We start from the raw sequence: 17,500 nt of genomic DNA, 5'->3' as shown, positions 1-17,500 counted from the left end.
TAAAGTTATATTTACATACAACACATATGCAAACACACACACACACACACACACCTGTTTGCTTAGTAGCTGCTCTGCAAATCGGAATTTCTACTCCGCACACACACACACACTTATGAACACACTCTCGCGTACATCACTATCATGTCTGCAGCTATCGCCTGTTTTAGTAATCCATTCATCTACCCATTAGTGTGTTTGATTCATCAAGTAATGGGATGAAACATGTTACAGCCTGGATGTGTGTTCTCGGTTAAATAGTTGATAGCGATCATCCATGAGTGAGATGGTACCAATCCCAGGTATTAACTGTACAGTTTTCCATTGATCTATGGTCAGTGTGGCAATATCAACACAATATCTGAACCAGTTCAAACAATTAAACGACTGTTTGAGCAAAACAAAGTCAATAGTACAACATAACTCAGCAAAATGAAAAATGACTATTTATTACTGATTTAAATCTGCTGTATTTTAATGTTGGTCATTACGGCGGCACTCGGACAACCAAGTGTTTTCTGGGGTGGTACTTGGTGACAAATGTTTGAGTACCACCGGAGTGCTGCCACTCCGGTGGCATTAGTCTCTTGGCTAATTGCTACCCTCTAAGATTTGAGTTAGTTGGTGTAGCAAATGTCACGGTGAACATCGTTAGCGCCGACCAACACATCCGGTCTTACTCGCTTGATTGATTGAGACTTTTATTAGTAGATTGCACATACAAGCAAGCTTTGTAATCTGCACGGTCTCTCCCAGCTAATAACACTACCCACAAGGGTGTGTGATTCCACCCAATCAACCATAGATCTCATTCTCACATCAGACCGGCCTAAAATAAAAAATAGCGGGGTCATGATCTGTGGTCTTAGCGACCACTATCTAACTTTCTGCCCCCGCAAAATAGCTAAAGCCAACGGCCACATAACAGCTCAATCCAGATCCCTTAAAACATACTCCAGTGATAATTTTTTTTTTTTTTTTTTTAGTGTATTTTACTGTAAATGGAAAAACATAATATATTTTTAAAATATATAAAATATATTTTTTATACTATTTTTATATATTTTTTATATTTATATTTTTATAATATATTTTTATACAATTTTTTGTAATTATTATACTATTATTATTTTACAATTTTTTTTAATTATTATATTTTTATATTTTTTTATATTTATATTTTTATAATATATTTTTATACTATTTCATATATTTTATTTTTAGTGTATTTTACTGTAAATGGAAAAACAGTACTGCTGTTTTTATGGTAAAAAAAAGAAAAGAAAAAAAAAGGCAGCACAGTTGCCAGAATTTTACTGTAAAATGTACATTTCTTTTTTTTACTGTAAATAAAAAAAACTGTAATTTTACAGTAAAATTTTAGCACCTGAGCTGCCAGTTTGTTGTTGTTTTTTTTTTTTTACCACAAATCAACAACTGTAGATTTTTCAGTGTATTACTGTAAATGCCAAAACAGCACCACAGTTTTTTTACAGTAAAAAAAGTACATTTGGAGAAAAATGCTGTAAAAACCAAAGTCAATTTCACAATTTTACCATGAAATGTATTGCTACTTTTACATTGCACAATTTGATGGACAACTTGCTTTGAAATCATTATTATTAGTAGTAATTTCTATTTAAAAATGGTCTGATAATATATTTTTTATACTATTTTTTTTATTTTATTTATATTTTTATACTATTTTTTTTATTATTATACTATTATTATTATTATACAATTTTTTTAAATTATTATATTTTTTTTATATTTATATTTTTATAATATATTTTTATACTATTTTATATATTTTATTTTTAGTGTATTTTACTGTAAATGGAAAAACAGTACTGCTGTTTTTATGGTAAAAAAAAAGAAAAGAAAAAAAAAGGCAGCACAGTTGCCAGAATTTTACTGTAAAATGTACATTTCTGTTTTTACTGTAAATAAAAAAAACTGTAATTTTACAGTAAAATTTTAGCACCTGAGCTGCCAGTTTGTTGTTGTTGTTTTTTTTTACCACAAATCACAATTTTACCATGAAATTTATTGCTACTTTTACATTGCACAATTTGATGGACAACTTGCTTTGAAATCATTATTATTAGTAGTGATTTCTATTTAAAAATGGTCTGATAATATATTTTTTATACTATTTTTTTTTTTTTTTAATATTTTTATAATATATTTTTATACTATTTTTTTTAATTATTATACTATTATTATTTTTATTTTTTTTAAATTAATTATTATATTTTTATATTTTTTTATATTTATATTTTTATAATATATTTTTATACTATTTTTTATAATATTTTATTATTTTTTTAGTGTATTTTACTGTAAATGGAAAAACAGTACTGCTGTTTTTATGGTAAAAAAAAGAAAAGAAAAAAAAGGCAGCTCAGTTGCCAGAATTTTACTGTAAAATGTACATTTCTTTTTTTACTGTAAATAAAAAAAACTAATTTTACAGTAAAATTTTAGCACCTGAGCTGCCAGTTTGTAGTTGTTTTTTTTTTACCACAAATCAACAACTGTAGATTTTTCAGTGTATTACTGTAAATGCCAAAACAGCACCACAGTTTTTTTACAGTAAAAAAAGTACATTTGGAGAAAAATGCTGTAAAAACCAAAGTCAATTTCACAATTTTACCATGAAATTTATTGCTACTTTTACATTGCACAATTTGATGGACAACTTGCTTTGAAATCATTATTATTAGTAGTAATTTCTATTTAAAAATGGTCTGATAATATATTTTTTATACTATTTTTTTATTTTATTTATATTTTTATAATATATTTTTATACATTTTTTTTATTATTATACTATTATTATTATTATACAATTTTTTTAAATTATTATATTTTTTTTATATTTATATTTTTATAATATATTTTTATACTATTTTATATATTTTATTTTTAGTGTATTTGACTGTAAATGGAAAAACAGTACTGCTGTTTTTATGGTAAAAAAAAAGAAAAGAAAAAAAAAGGCAGCACAGTTGCCAGAATTTTACTGTAAAATGTACATTTCTTTTTTTACTGTAAATAAAAAAAAATGTAATTTTACAGTAAAATTTTAGCACCTGAGCTGCCAGTTTGTTGTTGTTGTTTTTTTACCACAAATCACAATTTTACCATGAAATTTATTGCTACTTTTACATTGCACAATTTGATGGACAACTTGCTTTGAAATCATTATTATTAGTAGTGATTTCTATTTAAAAATGGTCTGCTAATATATTTTTTATACTATTTTTTTATTTTTATTTATATTTTCATAATATATTTTTATACAATTCTTTTTAATTATTATACTATTATTATTATTTTTTTTTAAAAGTAATTATTATATTTTTATATTTTTTTTATATTTATATTTTTATAATATATTTTTATACAATTTTTTATAATAAATATATATATTTTTTTTAGTGTATTTTACTGTAAATGGAAAAACAGTACTGCTGTTTTTATGGTAAAAAAAAGAAAAGAAAAAAAAGGCAGCTCAGTTGCCAGAATTTTACTGTAAAATGTACATTTCTTTTTTTACTGTAAATAAAAAAAACTAATTTTACAGTAAAATTTTAGCACCTGAGCTGCCAGTTTGTTGTTGTTGTTTTTTTTACCACAAATCAACAACTGTAGTTTTTTCAGAGTATTACTGTAAATGCCAAAACGGCACCACAGTTTATTACAGTAAAAAAAAGTACATTTGGAGAAAAATGCTATAAAAACCAAAGTAAATTTCACAATTTTACCATGAAATTTATTGCTACTTTTACATTGCACAATTTGATGGACAACTTGCTTTGAAATCATTATTATTAGTAGTGATTTCTATTTAAAAATGGTCTGATAATATATTTTTTATACTATTTTTATTTATTTTTTTGTATATTTTTATAATATATTTTTATACAATTTTTTAAAATTATTATACTATTATTATTATTTAAAAAAAAAAATTATGATATTTTTTTATTTTTTTAATATTTATATTTTTATAATATATTTTTATACTATTTTTTATAATATATATATATTTTTTTAGTGTATTTTACTGTAAATGGAAAAACAGTACTGCTGTTTTTATGGTAAAAAAAAAAGAAAAGAAAAAAAAAGGCAGCACAGTTGCCAGAATTTTACTGTGAAATTACAGTTTTTTTTATTTAAAGTAAAAAAAGAAATGTACATTTTACAGTAAAATTCTGGCAACTGAGCTGCCTTTTTTTTTCTTTTCTTTTGTTGTCATAAAAACAGCAGTACTGTTTTTCCATTTACAGTAAAATACACGGAAAAAAAAATATTATAAAAAATAGTATAAAAATATATTATAAAAATATAAATATTAAAAAAATATAATAATTAATTATTTTTTTTAAATAATAATAATAGTATAATAATTTTAAAAAATTGTATAAAAATATATTATAAAAATATAAATAATAATAAAAATATACCCTGCCACTTTTTATACTATTTTTTAATTATTATTTATATTTTTATAATATATTTTTATACAATTTTTTTAATTATACTATTTTTTTTTTTTTTTAAATGTAATTATTATATTTTTATATATTTTTTATATTTATATAATATATTTTTATACTATTTTTTATAATATATATTTATTTTTTTTTCGTGTATTTTACTGTAAATGGAAAAACAGTACTGCTGTTTTTATGGTAAAAAAAAGAAAAGAAAAAAAAGGCAGCTCAGTTGCCAGAATTTTACTGTAAAATGTACATTTCTTTTTTTTACTGTAAATAAAAAAAACTAATTTTACAGTAAAATTTTAGCACCTGAGCTGCCAGTTTGTTGTTTTTTTTACCACAAATCAACAACTGTAGATTTTTCAGTGTATTACTGTAAATGCCCAAACAGCACTACAGTTTATTACAGTAAAAAAAAGTACATTTGGAGAAAAATGCTATAAAAACCAAAGTAAATTTCACAATTTTACCATGAAATGTATTGCTACTTTTACATTGCACAATTTGATGGACAACTTGCTTTGAAATCATTATTATTAGTAGTGATTTCTATTTAAAAATGGTCTGCTAATATATTTTTTATACTATTTTTTTATTTTTATTTATATTTTCATAATATATTTTTATACAATTCTTTTTAATTATTATACTATTATTATTATTTTTTTTAAAAAGTAATTATTATATTTGTATATTTTTTTTATATTTATATTTTTATAATATATTTTTATACAATTTTTTATAATAAATATATATATATTTTTTAGTGTATTTTACTGTAAATGGAAAAACAGTACTGCTGTTTTTATGGTAAAAAAAAAAGAAAAGAAAAAAAAGGCAGCTCAGTTGCCAGAATTTTACTGTAAAATGTACATTTCTTTTTTTTACTGTAAATAAAAAAAAACTAATTTTACAGTAAAATTTTAGCACCTGAGCTGCCAGTTTGTTGTTGTTTTTTTTACCACAAATCAACAACTGTAGATTTTTCAGTGTATTACTGTAAATGCCAAAACAGCACCACAGTTTATTACAGTAAAAAAAAGTACATTCGGAGAAAAATGCTGCAAAAATCAAAGTCAATTTCACAATTTTACCATGAAATTTATTGCTACTTTTACATTGCACAATTTGATGGACAACTTGCTCTGAAATCATTATTATTAGTAGTGATTTCTATTTAAAAATGGTCTGATAATATATTTTTTATAGTATTTTTTATTTTTTTATTTATATTTTTATAATATATTTTTATACAATTTTTTAAAATTATTATACTATTATTATTATTTTTTTTTTAAAAATAATTATGCTATTTTGTTATTTTTTTAATATTTATATTTTTATAATACTTTTTATAATATATATATATATATATATATTTTTTTTAGTGTATTTTACTGTAAATGGAAAAACAGTACTGCTGTTTTTATGGTAAAAAAAAAGAAAAGAAAAAAAAAGGCAGCTCAGTTGCCAGAATTTTACTGTAAAATGTACATTTCTTTTTTTACTGTAAATAAAAAAAACAAAATGGTCTGATAATATATTTTTGCATAATTAGACAATATTTAAGTTGACGTAATTTGCGATTAAATGGAGTACTTTTTTGTTTTCTCCCAAAATAGAAAGAAATAATACATTTAGAAAGAAAAGTTCCAGTACATTATTTATACATATTATTTTCAGGCTTTCCAGGGCCAAATAAAATGAAGTGGCGGGCCACATCTGTTAAATAGCTTCTTACCCATTAAAAGTACTTGACTTTATTCAATGTTTGGGTGTAATTTTACTAAACAAAACCAGTTTTCTTTGAAGTAATGATCAGAGTTGTTTATCTATTGTATGGAGTAGTGTAGTTAATCAGAGAACTGCCACTCAATCATATTAAAAAGTATTGATTTTCAACCCAGAATCCTTTTGAATAGGATTGTTACCCCCCAGGAATCGAACCGTGTGGTGCTCAAAGATTGTCTCTGGTTCGTGTCAACACCAATAATACTGAAAATAAGTGGATATTTGACATTATTTACACAAAACAAAGAGGTATACACAAAAGTTCTCCATGGTCACCACAGTAAGATGTCCGCAGTTCTTACTTTAACTGGATTATCCAAGTCTGCCCAACAGGTTCTTATCTTTGAATCTTAAACCACTCAGGCGGGAAGAACGATACGAGAACGCCCCAATCCTGTCTGCAAGAATGTCAACCAAAGACACCACAATTAAACACACCCAACTGTTGGCGAGAGGACAACAACAAAGATCCTTGCCGCGGTATTAGATACACCAAACTGTTGGTGAGAGGACAACAACAAAGATTGTTGCCGCGGTATTAGATACACCAAACTGTTGGCGAGAGAACAAAAACAAAGATCGTTGCCGCGGTATTAGATACACCAAATTGTTGGCGAGAGGACAACAACAAAGATCGTTGCCGCGGTATTAAGATACACCAAAGTGTTGGCGAGAGGACAACAACAAAGATCGTTGCCGCGGTATTAGATACACCAAACTGTTGGCGAGATGACAAAAACAAAGATCGTTGCCGCGGTATTAGGTACACCAAACTGTTGGCGAGAGGACAAAAACAAAGATTGTTGCCGCGGTATCGGATACACCAAACTGTTGGCGAGATGACAAAAACAAAGATCGTTGCCGCGGTATTAACATACACCAAAATGTTGGCGAGATGACAAAAACAAAGATCGTTGCCGCGGTATTAGATACACCAAACTGTTGGCGAGAGGACAAAAACAAAGATTGTTGCCGCGGTATTAAGATACACCAAACTGTTGGCGAGAGGACAACAACAAAGATCAATCAAATTGTAGCAGACCCGGCTGGTCGTTATATTATTGTGTCCGGAACGCTGCAAGCCACCCCAGTCATACTCGCTAGCGTTTATGGACCCAACTGGGATGACAGTTCTTATGTGACTAAATCGTTTACATCATTTCCGAACATTGGAAACCATTTTATCATTATGGGCGGGGACTTTAACCTGGTGCAGGATCCTGTACTGGATCGATCATCTAACAAACTGTCTCCCTTATCTAATTCAGCTAAAACACTAGATACTTTCGCTAAACAGTTAGGTCTTACAGACCCGTGGAGACATGCCTCCCCTACAATTAAACCATTTTCCTATTTCTCCCATGTACATCACACTTACACTCGGATAGACTTCTTTCTTCTCGACAATAGACTACTTTCCAAAACCAAAACATGTAATTCCCATAGTATTGTAATCTCGGATCATGCCCCCACCTCAGTAGACATCAATATGGACACTCAACCTAGACCCCTTAAACAATGGCGATTCAACTCAGCCTTATTAGCAGAAGACCGTTATAAGAATTTCCTACAAGATCAAATTAAGTGTTTTTTCGAACTGAACGACTCACCAGAAATCGGAAGAGGTATACTATGGGAGGCATCTAAAGCCTATATTAGAGGTCAACTTATATCTTTTGTTTCAAACCTAAATAAGACAGAGACCATTCAAATCACTGAGCTGCTCCGCAAGATTAAGGATCTTAACGATAAATACGCTTCAAACCCAGACCCGACACTATATAAAGAACGCCTCCGCCTACAAACTGACTTTGACCTTATGTCTGTCAATAGAGCGAAATTACAACTGCTCAAATCCAGACAACGATTTTTTGAATCTGGGGAAAAAGCTGGCAGGCTCTTAGCCCACCGGGTCAGGGAGGAAGCATCTTCGAGACTAATCACGTCTATTCGCTCTAACACAGGAGAACTACATACTGATCCAGCTAAGATTAATGAAACATTTGCTGCATTTTATACAACATTATATACCTCAGACTGCCCCCCTTCCTCAGATGAACTGTTTAGCGATAAAACATTCCCCCAGATAGAATGTGGGGCTGCGAGGGGCCTGGGCCAGCCCATTAGTGTCATTGAAATTACAGAAGCCATCAAATCATTACAGAGCAATAAGTCACCCGGCCCGGATGGCTTTAGTGCAGAATATTACAAAACTTTCTCCAGTGTTCTTGCTCCGGCTCCAAGAGACATGTATAATGAAGCTTTTCTGCAGCATCGCCTCCCAGAAACCTTATTGAGGGCCACCATTTCTCTCATCCTAAAAAAGAAAAAGACCCCCTGCTTTGCAGCAGCTATAGACCAATTTCGCTCTTAAATGTAGATCTAAAAATTCTATCCAAGGTTCTCGCTCTCCGGCTCCAAAGGGTGATGCCTTCCATCATCTCGTTGGATCAAACAGGTTTTATGCTAGGCCGGCAATCCTCACACAACACTCGGCGCCTCCTAAACATTATCCATTCGCCAAACCCCTCGACCCCGGAGGTGGTAGTATCCCTCGATGCGGAGAAAGCCTTTGACAGGGTTGAATGGGAGTATCTATTTGAAGTGATGGGTCGGTTTGGTTTTAATGAGGATTTCATTCTCTGGGTTAAACTTTTGTACTCGTCCCCAGTAGCTTCGGTACGTACAAATAATACACTATCCGCCCCAATTTTTCTTAAAAGAGGCACTAGACAAGGTTGCCCGTTGTCTCCATTACTGTTTGCTATTGCGATAGAACCCCTTGCTCTTTGGCTGCACGCGGACGCAGGCTTTAAAGGTATCACCCGGTCGGACACGCTGCACAAAGTCTCGCTTTATGCGGATGACCTGCTCTTGTACATCTCGGACCCTGCTAGCTCGCTCCCGGTAATATTCGACATTCTGGAGCGGTTTGGCACACACTCGGGTTACAAACTTAACTACCAAAAAAGTGAACTGTTTCCGATTAATTCCTTAGCTCAACAGTTACCACGATCTTTAGCGGCATTCAAATGGGCACATGACGGGATTCATTACTTGGGAATCCTTATTACTCCGGCTATGTCTGATATGCTCCGGGCAAATTTTTTACCTCTAATTGAAAAGATGGAGAAGAACTTTGCCCGCCGGTCTGTTTTACCACTATCTCTTGCTGGCCGGATCAATCTGATCAAGATGATCACTCTGCCTAAATTCCTCTACCTTTTTCAACATATCCCCATATTTATTACTAAATCATTTTTCGATAAATTAGACAAATCAATATCCAAATTTTTATGGGGGGCCGGATCGGCCCGAATCCGCAAGTCGGTCCTACAATCCCCCAAATCTGAAGGAGGGCTTGCACTCCCCAATTTTAGACAATACTATTGGGCGGCTAACGTACAGAAACTCCTATACTGGATGGATGGAGGCTCTCAGACCCTCCCGGCCTGGGTATCCCTCGAAACGGCGATCCCACACTCCTCATTGCATTCTTGCTTATGCTCATCACTCCCTTTCCCATTTAAACTTGAAGGCGCAAACACCATTGTATCGATCTCCATTAAAATATGGAACCAGCTACGTAAACACTTGGGTTTTCAGGGCCCATCTATATTGACCCCGCTACTCAAAAACCAATTATTTAAACCTTCCCGTACTGACCCCGCATTCATGACTTGGCACGATCATGGCATCACCACTGTGAAAGACCTCTATGCAGACGGAGTGTTCTCATCCTTCACTGAACTCTCTTCCAAATACCATTTGCCGAACTCCCACCTTTTTCGTTTTTTTCAGGCGAGGGACTTCGTAAAGAAACAGTTCCCACACTTTCCGAACCGTCCTCCGGAAACTCTTATAGATACATTGTTATCTTTGAGCCATCATAAAAAATGTATCTCTGTGTTATATACCTCCTTAAGTTCAGTTGCTCCAAACTCTCTATCAGTGATAAGAGCCTCGTGGGAGAGCGATCTTAATACCAACATATCCGACCAACACTGGGACTCTGCCCTGAAACTGGTTCACTCCTCCTCAATATGTGCCCGTCATAGTCTCATCCAATGCAAAGTAATCCATAAAATTCATTACACTAACTCAAAACTATCCAAAATCTACCCCACTGTTAGCAATACCTGCAACAGATGCAAACAATCTCCGGCTGACCATGTCCATATGTTCTGGTCCTGCTCTAAACTATGTTCCTTTTGGGAGGATATTTTTGACACGATCGGGAAAGCATACGGTCAAAACTTTCCCCCAAACCCATTATCAGCCATTTTTGGCGTATGCCCCAATAACATGTGCCCGGTATCACTAAAACGTGCTGTTGCTTTTACGACCTTGCTGGCCAGGCGATTGATTTTGTTTAATTGGAAGCTGGCTCGTCCCCCATCACACGGCCGTTGGATTCGAGAGGTTCTCTACAATCTAAAACTAGAAAAACTTAGGTTTTCGCTAAAAGGCTCGGCTCAAGCGTTTGAAAGCTCATAGAGTCCTTTCTTGCTGTATGTCAACTCTCTTGATTTATCCCCAGACGCAGATGAGGAATAATCTCCCTTTTATTAATTATTATTGTTTTAATTTAATTTAATTTTAATTTTATTTTCTCCCTTTCTCTCCTTTCAGCCTGTTTGTCTGTCTCTGGCCTCGTATGTGTGTGTGTATGTGAGGATGTCTGTCTTTGTCGTCTTACTTGTTATATGATTGTGCCATATGTCCCTTGTTGGTGTGACCTGAGTGGGGTGGGAGGGTGGGTGGGGGATTTGGGTTTTAAGGGAAAGGGTGTGAAGAATTTTCTGACTTTAAAATTGTACTGTTTCGACTTGCACTTTTTTCTGTATTTGAAAATGCCAAAAAAAAAAGTTGGATTAAAAGAGGACAACAACAAAGATCATTGCCGCGGTATTAGATACACCAAACTGTTGGCGAGAGGACAACAACAAAGATTGTTGCCGCGGTATTAAGATACACCAAAGTGTTGGCAAGAGGACAACAACAAAGATCATTGCCGCGGTATTAGATACACCAAACTGTTGAAAAGAGGACAACAACAAAGATCATTGCCGCGGTATTAAGATACACCAAACTGTTGGCGAGAGGACAACAAAAAAGATCATTGCCGCGGTATTAAGATACACCAAAGTGTTGGCAAGAGGACAACAACAAAGATCGTTGCCGCGGTATTAAGATACACCAAACTGTTGGCGAGAGGACAACAACAAAGATTGTTGCCGCGGTATTAGATACACCAAAGTGTTGGCGAGAGAACAACAACAAAGATTGTTGCCGCGGTATTAAGATACACCAAACTGTTGGCGAGAGGACAACAACAAAGATTGTTGCCGCGGTATTAGATACACCAAACTGTTGAAAAGAGGACAACAACAAAGATCATTGCCGCGGTATTAAGATACACCAAAGTGTTGGCGAGAGAACAACAAAAAAGATCGTTGCCGCGGTATTAGATACACCAAACTGTTGGCGAGAGAACAACAACAAAGATCGTTGTCACGGTATTAGATACACAAAAGTGTTGGCGAGATGACAAAAACAAAGATCGTTGTCGCGGTATTAGATACACAAAAGTGTTGGCGAGATGACAAAAACAAAGATCGTTGTCGCGGTATTAGATACACAAAAGTGTTGGCGAGATGACAAAAACAAAGACCGTTGCCGCGGTATTAAGATACACCAAAATGTTGGCGAGATGACAAAAACAAAGATCGTTGCCGCGGTATTAGATACACAAAAGTGTTGGCGAGATGACAAAAACAAAGATCGTTGCCGCGGTATTAGATACACAAAAGTGTTGGCGAGATGACAAAAACAAAGATCGTTGCCGCGGTATTAACATACACCAAACTGTTGGCGAGAGGACAACAAAAAAGATCATTGCCGCGGTATTAACATACACCAAACTGTTGGCGAGAGGACAACAACAAAGATCGTTGCCACAGTATTAAGATACACCAAACTGTTGGCGAGAGGACAACAAAAAAGATCATTGCCGCGGTATTAACATACACCAAACTGTTGGCGAGAGGACAACAAAGATCGTTGCCGCGTCCACCGTCCGTCACGTGGTTTCCAAGATGGCGACTTAGCTCCATCAAGTGAAAACAATGCACTTGTAATTGAAGTCTCCATTGTTAGTAATTGAAGTGTCCATTGTTAGTAATTGAAGTGTTCATTGTTAGTAATTGAAGTGTCCATTGTTATTAATTGAAGTGTTAGCGCAGAAGTACAAAGACAGAGTGAGTCATCACAGCCAACAAGAGAGAAGTGAGTCACCTGCTGGAGGAGGAAGAGTCAGAGTGTGACGCCGCTCTTCTTCTTCTTTCTTCTTCTTCTTCTTCTTCTTCTTCTTCTTCTTGCTGCTTTGTCAGGCGGTGATGAAAAAGGTGGAGGAAGAAAAGTCACTTCTCTGTTAAACACATTTTACAAAGGTGGAGGAAGAAGTCACTTCTCTGCCAAACTAACACACTTTACAAAGGTGAAGATTGGGAGCGCGTGATTGGTCCAAAAACAACCAATAGCAGAAGCTTGTGGAGGCGGGACGACACGCCCACAGGAAGTGCTTTACACATCCATACAGCTGACTAACGTGCTGTTTTGAATCCTAAAACATATAAAATGTTTGTCAACATTATTATAAAATGTTTGTCAACATTATTATAAAATGTTTGTCAACATTATTATAAAATTTTTGTCAACATTGTTATAAAATGTTTGTCAACATTATTGTAAAATGTTTGTCAACATTATTATAAAATGTTTGTCAACATTGTTATAAAATGTTTGTCAATATTATTATAAAAGACTAACATAGAAATGTTTATCAATATTATGCTCCAGGCAAAAAAATGTCTACATAAATGTCGATTTATGAAAGTATCAATAAAAGGTAAACAAGCACACTTATACACACACACACATATCAATAAAATGTAAACAAGCACACACATATATATACATACACATCAATAAAAGGTAAACAAGCACACGTATATACACACACACCACTAAAAGGTAAACAAGCACACACATACACACACTCACACACACATCAATAAAAGGTAAACAAGCACACATTTATACACACATCAATAAAATGTAAACAAGCACACACATATATATATATACATACACATCAATAAAAGGTAAACAAGCACACTTATATACACACACGTATCAATAAAAGGTAAAGCACACTTATATACACACACACCACTAAAAGGTAAACAAGCACACACATACACACACTCACACATTAATAAAAGGTAAACAAGCACACTTATATACACACATATCAATAAAATGTAAACAAGCACACATATACACACACTCACACACACACATCAATAAAAGGTAAACAAGCACACATATATATACACATATCAATAAAAGGTAAAAAAAACACACATATAGACACACATATCAATAAAATGTAAACAAGCACACATATATATATACATACACATCAATAAAAGGTAAACAAGCACACATATATACACACACACGTATCAATAAAAGGTAAACAAGCACACTTATATACACACACACCACTAAAAGGTAAACAAGCACACACGTACACACACTCACACATTAATAAAAGGTAAACAAGCACACTTATATACACACACATCAATAAAATGTAAACAAGCACACATATACACACACTCACACACACACACACACACACACACACACACATCAATAAAATGTAAACAAGCACACATATATACACACATCAATAAAATGTAAACAAGCACACACACATCAATAAAAGGTAAACAAGCACACATATAGACACACATATCAATAAAATGTAAACAAGCACACATATATATACATACACACACATCAATAAAAGGCAAACAAGCACACATATACACACACGTATCAATAAAAGGTAATAAAAGGTAAACAAGCACACATTCACACACACACATCAATAAAAGATATACAAGCACACACACACACACACACGTATCAATAAAAGGTAAACAAGCACACACGCACACTACACACATCAATAAAAGGTAAACAAGCCCATATATACACACACTCACACGTATCAGTAAAAGGTAAACAAGCAAACATACACACACACACACACACGTATCAATAAACATACACACACACAAACATCAATAAAAGGTAAACAAGCACACACACAAACATATCAATAAAAGGTAAACAAGCACACACACAAACGTATCAATAAAAGGTAAACAAGCACACATACACACATCAATAAAAGGTAAACAAGCACACGTACACACACATCAATAAAAGGTAAACAAGCACACACATATCTATATATCTATCTATATATCTGTATATATGTGTATATGTATGTATAAGTATATATGTATATTATATATTATATTATATACATATATACACGTATACACACACACACACGTATCAATAAAAGGTAAACAAGCACACACACACATATCTATATCTATATCTATATCTATATATATATATATATATATAAATATGTATGCACACACACACACACACACACGTATTAATAAAAGGTAACAAGCACACACACATATCTATATATATATATTTATATATATATTTATATATATATACATAAGTATATATATATATATATATATATATATATATATATATATATATATATATATATATATATATATATATAAGTATATATATATATAAGTATATATATATATATATATATATATATGCACACACACACACGTATTAATAAAAGGTAAACAAGCACACACACATATCTATATATATGTATATATATACACGTACACACACGTATTAATAAAAGGTAAACAAGCACAGCAGAGGCCAGTCTCCTTCATTTCACTTCATTTTAATTATCAAATGTACATTAACATAGCGGTTCACTTTTCAAACATCCAGTCCAGAGTACAAAATGTTTCCCCTCACATAGAAAAAAAAAAAAATCATATTTTATGTGACAAGAAAGCTTCCGGAGTAGACCAGCTGGGCGATGCCTTCACTGTGCAGGCCAGCGTGGGAAACGCCACGATTTAACGTTCAAATCATTGTTTGCGACCAGAGTGAAGCCGATAAAGTAAAGTATTGAATGCCTATCATAAAGTATTGAATGCCTATCAGTAGTCCACATGGAAGTCCAGTCCGAGTTCCCAGTTTAATCATTGGTTATTTGGAGGATGAGAGAGGAGCAAGTGCCGCAAACGTCACTTCCTGGGTAGTGTACTGCCCCCTGCTGGAAGGTTTGAGTAAGGGTAGGCGAATTGATTCAAATATCAATACATATTAGACCGATCCTTGTGGGTCCAAAATCGACGTTTTTATGGTTCTATTTGTTTATAAAAAATAAAAATGTTTGGAATAAGTCATTTTCCAAGTATTTGAGTGACAATACCAACAAGATAATTGTAATTATCTTGTGGATATTGTTACATTGTCCATAAATGTTCATCAAAAATGGATTTGCCTATTTTTGTCCTGTTTTACTGTGATTAGATGAGCAAATTAGGAAATAATCACAAAGTCAGTCGAGTTTTAAGCAATTCAAACAACAAAAAAAGTATTGGTATCTGTACTTTACTTGTATCGGATCGATACCAAAGTGTACCCCTGCTGGAGTGGGGACACATGAGGCACTCGCTTGTTCTCACATCCACATAAAAAGGAGGTCAGGTTGGCTTTTTGCCTCATTCCTGTGAGAATCCTGCATTAGCACGAGCAACTCCAGGACTGGCTGCAGTTTGCTCAAAACGAGCAGACAATACTGTATCATCTCTCAGGGATGAGGCTAAAAAAAGGAACCCAGACCTACTGTGCGCACACACACGGCTCGTAAACACTCTGAATTCCAGTTTAGAAGTTGTGGAAACATTTTGAGATGCTACTTCTTGCAGCAATATTGATCTACTTTTACCAATATGGGTGAGATTTCAAAAAAAAAAAAAAAAAAAAAAAGACCCATTTGTTCCATATTGAGGAGAAATGTAAAAGTTTTAAATTGCTAAAAAAAACCAAAAGAGGGAATAATTTAGTGTAAAGAGCTGAGCATCATGGGACGGTGACGTGGAAGGGCGATCCGGGGATGTGGTCCTCGCCCCACTTGACCACCAGGACGTAGGTCTCCGCGCTCCCGCAGCACGTAGCCCACGTTGTACTGCAGGTCTCCCAGGTGCTTGATCAGAACCTCCTCGCAGGGAACCTCGGGGCCGTGGACGCCCACCACCAGCATGTTCTTGCCTGGGGAGGGAGGGGGGGGGGGGGGGGGGGGGGCGGCAAGAGGTTTCAAACCCGACGCGGAAGAAACGACCACGACGGCGGCCGAGGGGGCGGAGTCTGGCTTACCGGCCTTGCTGCAGTCCACGGAGAAGCTGCTCTTCTGGCCCACGAAGGCCTTGCTGAGTCCGAGGCCTCTGCTCACCACCTTGCTGGCGTCCGAGGAGGCCGGCGTGGGGGCGGGGCTGCGGCCGGGCGCCTCCACGGTCAGCGTGGACGACACGCTGGCGCTGGTCACGTTCACCAGTGGAGGACCTGAAGGAGGACACGTTGACGTCACACCAGGAAAGGACATCATTCGTAGCACAATGATATTTACTACTATGACGTAACACATTTCCACTTTGCCAACAATGCAGTCTGCTGAAATGAAGGAAAGCGCCACTCTGTGTAGCAACTGACGCCGCTTGCCACATATAATTAATATAATGGATATATAATCAATATAATGGATGTATTAATATACTGGATATATAATCAATATAATGGTTATATAATTAATATGATGGATATATATATAATCAATATAATGGATATATAATTAATATGATGGATATATATATAATCAATATAATGGATATATAATTAATATGATGGATATATATATAATCAATATCATGGATATATAATTAATATGATGGATGTATATAATCAATATATAATTAATATAATGGATATATAGTCAATATAATGGGATATATAATTAATATGATGGATATATATATAATCAATATATTGGATATATAATTAATATAATCAATATAATGATATAATTAATATACTGGATATATAATCAATATAATTGATATATAATTAATATGATGGATGTATATAATCAATATAATGGATATATAATTAATATACTGGATATATATAAGACTGTATAATGCATATGTTCCTTCTTGACT

At 33.4% G+C, this 17,500-nt stretch overlaps 1 protein-coding gene and 1 pseudogene across 2 annotated transcripts in view; both read right to left on the bottom strand.

Moving 5' to 3' along the window:
* The window catches only part of LOC133643214 (deoxyribonuclease-1-like), a 56,458-nt gene extending 43,654 nt beyond the window's left edge, over positions 1 to 12,804 (bottom strand). For both annotated transcript variants that reach the window (XM_062037650.1, XM_062037651.1), the window contains exon 1: positions 12,597 to 12,804. The gene's annotated coding sequence lies outside the window, so the exon portion shown is untranslated. The remainder of the gene's footprint in view (positions 1 to 12,596) is intronic.
* A 2,354-nt stretch (positions 12,805 to 15,158) lies between these two features.
* The window catches only part of LOC133643511 (filamin-B-like), a 23,912-nt pseudogene continuing 21,570 nt past the window's right edge, over positions 15,159 to 17,500 (bottom strand).

This window comes from Entelurus aequoreus, linkage group LG26 (assembly GCF_033978785.1).
Source record: "Entelurus aequoreus isolate RoL-2023_Sb linkage group LG26, RoL_Eaeq_v1.1, whole genome shotgun sequence".
NCBI classification, from domain to species: domain Eukaryota; kingdom Metazoa; phylum Chordata; class Actinopteri; order Syngnathiformes; family Syngnathidae; genus Entelurus; species Entelurus aequoreus.
This window is presented reverse-complemented; position numbering and strand designations above follow the sequence as displayed.